This window comes from Ochotona princeps, chromosome 17, assembly GCF_030435755.1.
Source record: "Ochotona princeps isolate mOchPri1 chromosome 17, mOchPri1.hap1, whole genome shotgun sequence".
NCBI classification, from domain to species: Eukaryota; Metazoa; Chordata; class Mammalia; order Lagomorpha; family Ochotonidae; genus Ochotona; species Ochotona princeps.
Window position 1 is genome coordinate 38,182,471 of NC_080848.1, and position 7,498 is coordinate 38,189,968.

The following is a 7,498-nucleotide window of genomic DNA, read 5'->3' on the forward strand; positions in this document are numbered from 1 at the left end:
GGGTTAGAGGGTCAGCATGCTCTCTCCCAGGGGACCTTTTGAGAGCGGGCTTGTCATCCCCAAGTGCAGAGAAAGAGGGCTGAGAGGCTGTAGAAGGGGTGATGCAGGGCTCAGCCCCAAGTCCTGCATCCATCTGGTGTGTAGTGAGATTTGGGGTTTTGTGCCTGTCCTGCTGCCCAGTCCCCTTGCTGGCTCTGAAGCCAGTCGTGCTGCTTAGGATATCCCTGGGAGTCTGTCCTTGAACCCTGCCCTTATGCTGTCTTTGAACCTGTGGCCCAGAGAGCAACAGTATCTCCTTTCTCTGCACAGCTGGAGTGCGAAAGCTTGTATGGGCCCAAGGGTGAGGGGTCAGGCACCCAATCCAAAGCCTGCAGTCGCTTGCAGTCTACACACAGCAGGCTGGTCCTGAAGATGGTTCCAGCTGCACAGGGTCAGCCTGGGAGGCGGGACTCTGGCTAGCACGCAGGTGCAGTGAGTGTGGGATGAGCAGGGAAGTGGGAGGCCCCCTACCGAGGTCTGCAAACAACCCTGCTTGTTTGGATATCAAGCTGGCATCTTAACTTTTTCTGACCTGTCAGACCCACAAAGTCGAGAATGATGCACACACACACACAAAAAAAATCCCAAAGTCAGGAATCGGTAGCCAGGGGACCCTCCCCACCTCCAACCCTGGGCTGCGCCCCTGTGCTCGCCGGGCCCTTCTTCCGCCCCTGAAGCGGTTGCCTTCTGACCCCTAGTGGCGGGAGCGGGGAGCTGCATGCCCTGCCCTTCGTCGCGTCCCGCAGCGAGTGACCCCATGCATGGACGCAGACTGCCCGGCTGCACAGGCCGCGGCCCCACAACACAACTTTTGTACTCTGGTCCGACCTCCCCGAAGGCGTCCTTTTTCTGTTTTACTTGTTAACATTTATAATGACATATAATCCAAAGTAAATGGAGGCATCCTATTGCGATCTTGGCTGGCGAGCCTCTTGCTTGAGTGAGGGGTGGGAGTGGCCGTTCGCTGGGGACACCCACCCCTGTAACGGAGGTGCCCAAGTTCCAGATGGGGCGAACTGGCCGCACGAGGCTCTGTGCAGACGCGCATGGCCGGCCTCGGGCCCGCGTGGGGCGTGGGCAGCACCTCAGCCCACAGCTGTGGGGCCTTATGGCCAATGTCCGGCACCTGCGGTGGAACCGGCAGTAAAGGCAGCGGTGATGTGAAACGATGAGGAAAAAAAGTATGGCAAAAAGGGATCCAGTGGAGCACGGTGACTGTCCCCTAAAGCCCATTCCGCCCCACCATGGGTTATTATGAGTTTGGTCCCTGGAATCATCATTTGGTGGCAATTAAGAGGGTGCAAACGCTCAATCCCGAGCCGCGCAGGTGGGCGGAGGGTGTGGGGCCGGAAGGAGGGCCGCGGGCTGTAATAGGGGCGAGCGCCCGTGGGGCCGGCTATAAGGGCGTGAGGGCGCGGCTGCGGCCGGCCTCGCTGCGTCCCACAACCCGGAGCCTCGTGAGGTTCCCCTCGGTGGCTGGGGGGCTCGGAGAAGGTGACCCGAGAGCGGAGACCCGGTAGGGACGAGGGGGTGCGGGAATGGGGGAGGGGGCAGGACGACCGACGGGGTGCGGGATTTGGGGGAGGGGGCAGGACGACCGACGGGGTGCGGGATTTGGGGAAGCGGGGCAGGACGACCGACGGGGTGCGGGATTTGGGGGCGCGGGATTTGAGGAGACGGCACGAAGAGGGCTGGGTGGCCAGGCTGAGGAGCGAGAGGCTCCCGCGGCTGGACGCGGCCGCCCCGACGGCCGAGGGTGCTGTCCTCAGGGAGGCCGCGGCGGGCGCGTGTGCGCAGGCGCCGCAAACCGGCCACAGCCGGCCCTGGGCTGAGCCGGCCGGCCTGAGCAGGAGGCGCCGCGTTCCTGTCAGCTTCGTTCCTGGCGGCCGGCCCGGGTTAGTGGGCCGCGGGTCACCGAGCCCGCCTGTTGTCTGAGGTGGTGGTCGGGCTACTTCGGAGATGTGTGTGTGTGTGAGGAGCAGGAGGGAGCGTGCCCGAGCGGCAAGGGTTCGAGGCCCGAGGGTGCCATGGCACGATGGGGGAAGGCCGGTGGGCTGCACCCCTTGGTGAGGCCTTCGCTGAACCGCCAGCGGCCCTCCCCGTCCCTCGCTTTCTCGTCCTTTTCACCCAAGTTGTGCGTGTTCACGTCTTCCCCTACTGACTGTGGAGAGTTACCCGACTCACAGGAAACCAAGGCCCGCCGTCCAGGGGGTGGCTGTGAAATGCAAGGGCACGACGCCAAGGGCCTGGGCTGCTGGTGGAAGCAGGCGGCGGTCAGGCCTGGGAGGAGACCCCCAGGGCCCCCCAGGACCGCCTCTGCCAGGGTGGGCGGCCCCTGAGGCGGTGGGCTATGCGGGAAACTTGCTGATGGGAGTCTCACTCGCAGCTCTGTGTCCTGGGACAGGCGCCGCTCAGTGGGGTGCACACCCCGTACCTCCCGGGGTTGCTGGTTGGCTTTGGAAGGAGTGGAAGGCACTCCCTCGGGAGTGAGCCAGAGACGCCACGTGGTCCCGGTCCCCTGAGCAGGTTGGAAACTGTACTCCCAGGGGACAGCCCTAGCCACTGTTGTCCCCTCTGTGCCCGTGGGTCAGGCTGTTAGCATCGAGTAAATGGTATCGGTGGTATCGGTGGTATCCGTGTTGGGGTGTGTGGCTGCCTGAGCTCACTTGACATTGTGACTTCCCTGTTGCCCGTGGTTGAGGTGGAACCGCTTTTTTGCAGTGTGGCCGGGCTGACCGGGAGTGGGTGGCCCTCCCATACGGGTGTTTGCTAGGTGTCTTCCTTCAACCCGTCAGGCAAGAAATGACTCCAGCTCCGTGGATTGAAGAGCAGGGGTGATGTCTTGTGGTGGAACAGTGGCTGTGGGCAGAGCTGGCAGTGTCACACATGCTTAGCCAGAATGTCCCTGAGCCAGAGAAAAGGGGGAAAGAAGCCGTGTCAGCTTAGGGAGAGAAGGGACAGAAGGCTAAGCCCTGGGCAGAAAGCAGGTGAAAAGCAGAGGGGCTGTGGGCATCTGGCCTGGCTGCAGGGCTGCCTGTGGGGAGTCCTGCGTGACGTGTCAAAATGCCAGGGTCTGACACCCGGCCGTAGTGCCTGGCCCCAGCCTGCTGCTAGCGCAGACGCTGGGAGGCAGCCCGGGAAGGCTCAGGTGAGTGGGTTCCTGCCGGCCACATGCGAGAACTGGCTGGAGTCCATGGAGTCCAGGTGTTGGGGAAGTGAAACAGCAGGAGGGAGCCTTCTCTCTGTCTGACCCTGTGCTAGTCTTTGCTTTTATTTTTATTTTTTAATTTAATGATACAATTCTGTAGAGTCTGGGATTTCCACCCCGCCCCCCAAACTCCCACGCCCCAGCTGATTTTTACCATATTAGAATCGTATAGTCCTTCATAAGGAGTTATAATTCCATCAATCTGTTTAGGTGTGCCCCAACATTGCTGGTACAGATAATGTCAGATAAGGTTATTTGTCCATCATCCCATTGCCTAGACATATCCAACAGTTTCATTGGGAGTCCACCTTTGATTTGGAAGTAGGGATGCATGTTGCGTTGTGTCCTCACATCAGGATATGGTAGTCTCCATTACTCCTGTACATTCCAGTTTGCATGATGGCTTCTTTAGATTGGAGAGAATACATGGTATTTGTCTTTTGGGGATTGACTTATTTCACTGAGCATAACGGTCTCTAGTTGGGACCATCTAGTTGCAAATGGTATCATTTTATTCTTTTTAATGGCTAAGTAATATTTCATGGAGTAGATATACCACAGTTTCTTTAACCACTTCTCTTTGGACAGGTAGCTGATCGTTCCCATGTCTTTGTTACTGCAGATTGTCCTGCTGTAAATATAGGATTACAGATCCCCTTCTCATACGCAGTTTTCAGTTCCTTTGAGTATATTTCTAGGACCAGGATAGCTGGGTCATATGGCAGGTTTATTTGCAATTCTCTGAGCACTCTCCATACTGATTTCCATAGTGGTTGTACTATAGCCTGCACTTCCACCAGCAGTGAAGGAAGGTGCCATTCTCCCCACATCCACGCCAGCGGGTGTTGTTAGTTGAGCTCTGAATGTAGACCAATCTCACTGGAGTTAGGTAGAAACTCAATGTGGTTTTCGTTTGTATCTCCCTGACAGCTAGGGAGCCTGAGCATCTTTTCATGTCTGTTAGCCTTTTGAATCTGTTCTCTTGAAAAATGTTCATTTCCTTTGCCCATTTTTTTCAAATGGTTTTTGTTTTTACTATCCCTGGGTTTCTGAAGTTCTTCATAAATCCTGGATATTAGTCCCCTATCACTTGTGTAGTATGCAAAAATTTTTCTCCCATTCTGTTGGTTGCTTCTTCACTCTAAGAGTTTCCTTTGCTATACGGAAGCTTTTTAGTTTGATGTAGTCCCATTTGTTTGTTTTGTCTTTGCCTGTGTTTTTGGTGTCTTTTAAATTTTTTTTAGATTTATTTATTTTTATTGGAGAGGCAGATGTACAGAGAGGAGGAGAGAGAGAGGAAGACCTTCTGTTGGATGATTCACTCTCCCAGTGGCCACAACGGCCGGTGTTATGCCGATCCGAAGCAAGGAGCCAGAAACTTCTTTCTGGGTCTCCCACGCAGGTGCAGGGTCCCAATGCTCTGGGCCGTCCTTGACTGCTTTTCCAGGCCACAAGCAGGGAGGTGGATGGGAAGCAGGGCAGCCGGGATTAGAACTGGCGCCCATATGGGATCTTGGCACGTTCAAGGCGAGGACTTCAGCCACTACGCCATCACACTGGGCTCTTGGTGTCTTTTCTAAGAAGGCTTTCCTCACTCCTGTTTCCTAGGCTATTTCCTAAGCTTTGCTTTAATAGTTTGATGGTTTCTGGGTGTACATTTAGGTGCTTGAACCATTTAGAGCTGGTTTTTGTATAATGTAACAGGTGTGGATCTTAATTCTTCAGGCTGTTGTTCAGTTGTCTCAGCAGCATTTGTTGAGTAGACCAGGCTTTTTCCCTGGGTTGTTTTCAGTTTTCTTGTCAAAGATTAGTTGGCTATACATCTGTGGGCTCCCTTCCTGCGTTTCTGTTCTGTTCCATTGATCTTTTCTGTTTCTGTGCCAGTACCAGACTGTTTTAATGACCACTGCTCTGCAGTATGTTTTGAGGTCTGGAATTGGGATTCCTGCAGCTTGATTTTTATTCTCCAGGATAGCTTTGGCTATTTCGTGGCCTCTTGTGTTTCCAGATGAACTTCTGTATCTAAGAATGTTTTGGGGATTTTAATTAGGATTATGTTGAATCTGTATATTACTTTTGGTAATATGGACATTTTGACGATGTTGATCCTGCTAATCCAGGAACATAAGTTTCTCCATTATTCAGTATCTTCTATCTCCTTTTTTTAATGTTTTATAGTTTTCATCATAGAGGTCTGCCACATTTAGTTTAATTCCTAGGTATTTAAGATTCCTCTATTTTAAAGGGGACTGTACTTACAATTTCCTTCTCGGCCATGAAATTATTTGTATACATTAATTTTGTATTCATTAATTTTATATCCTACTACTCTGCCAAAGTCTTTTATGAGTTCCAATAGTCTCTTTTTTTTTTTTATCCATTTTATTGTATTGTTGTTGACAATCTTTACATAGTTAACTATAGTTGAAGGAAAAACAAGAAAAAGAAAAAAAAAAAGGTTCAGGGGGATAGGGAGGTGGGCAATGCTATTATGTCCATATTGTTTCCATCATGTATCTGAGGTAAAGGGGGATATTGAGGGAGAAGCCCCACCTGGTTTCCCGCCCACCCCAAGTCCCGGATGTGGGGCATGCTCTGAGATATGTGCTCAAGTGGAGTTAATAGTTCTCCAGTTATGAGTCACTGCCAGTTTCGCTCGATGAGGTGGTCCACTGATTGATATGGTCCATCATGAAGTCTCCATTTGTCCCATATTTCGCTGCCAACATGTAGCTGAGATGAATGATTGTCCTATTCTGTCTTCTGTCTTTTCTTGGTTAGAATTCTGAGTCCAGCAGTTCAAGTGGGGAGATCTCCAAAGATACTTTGAGGTATTCCCAGATTAGTTTCTTGTGTGTTCTAGCAAGCACAGGGCCCGGCACAGTCCATCACCCTGATCAGCTGGTGGTTGCAATTGCTGTGTTGGTTCTGTTTTCAGTCCCGAGTTGCACTGGAACCAATGGGTGTTGCAGTCCAGTCTGGTTCGGCCCTTACATCAACCAGTTGGGAGCTGCAGCCTAGTTGGGGCGACCCACAATAACCCCCACCAGACCGCCCCCTATCCTGGTTTGCCAGTATGTGTAGCAGAAGACCAATCTGTCCCCCATCCCATTTGGCTCTGGTACTTGTCAATGGGTATTAAAGCTTAGTTTTATCTAACCAACTCAACCATCCAGCCCTCACAGATATTGTTGAGTACCTCTCTATCTAGCCATCCCAGCCCCCGTCCTAGTTTTCATGCCCTCCCACGGGACTAGTGACCCAAGAAGGGGGAACCCACTTTTTCCCTCCCAGGTCTCTCTGTCCCGGTTTATGCACTCTTTAGGTGGTCCTGTGATTTGACTCGACAGAATTAGTCCCCAGTGCCAGCTTCTGCCAGCTGATGCTGTGGCCCTGGTCTAGTCCACATGCAGCGCACAGGTGTTGTAGCCTTGCTTAGTCGTGTCTGTCTCTATCCCAGCCCATGCTCTCCAGTGGGAGTGCTGTCCAGCGAGGGGGCCAGCCCCTTAACCCCCCGCCAGCTTTGCCCCTCCCTTCCTGGATCTCACGTGTGCTGGATGGGTGCTGCATTCATATCCAGTACAGGCAACCACGCCCTGGCGTTCCATAATGTGTACTGGTTTTGTCGCAACCGAACCCGGCCCATTCCACACTCTGTTCTGGTGATCGGATTTGCCAGAGGATGACATGAACTGATTCAGCCTGGTCTGCTGCTGACCCATGCCGAATGCATGCCAGTGGGAAACTTTCCATGGCCTATTCTGGGCTGTTTCCAATCATGCTTCTCGCGCTTACCTGCAGGGACTGTGTCCTGCCAGAGGAGTTGCCCAGGCTCCTCCATCAGAACCCCTCCCAATGCCAGATTTTGCGCTTGCCAGGGGGTTCTTGAGCCAACCCTACTCAGTTCACCTCCTGTCCTAGCAGGAACAGTGGCTTTTCCTGGCTGGCTTTCACCCCATTCTGACTCTTGTTGTTGGATGTTTCAGCCCAGCCATGGCTCGTCCATACCCACATACAGCTCACACATGGCTCAGAAGGGGATTGAGACCCAGCCTAGTCAGTCCCACATCTACCCTGTTTCTCCATAACACCAGATGGTGCTGGGATCTGAACCGGCCTGGTGCATCCAATCCCAGCCCACACTAGTGCCTCGGGTGACTGCAACTGTTTTCTAGATAGAACGCAGCCCCCATTCCAGCACATACACCCCTTGGTGGGAACCTCATCCCAGCTGTGGCATCCCAGATTGGG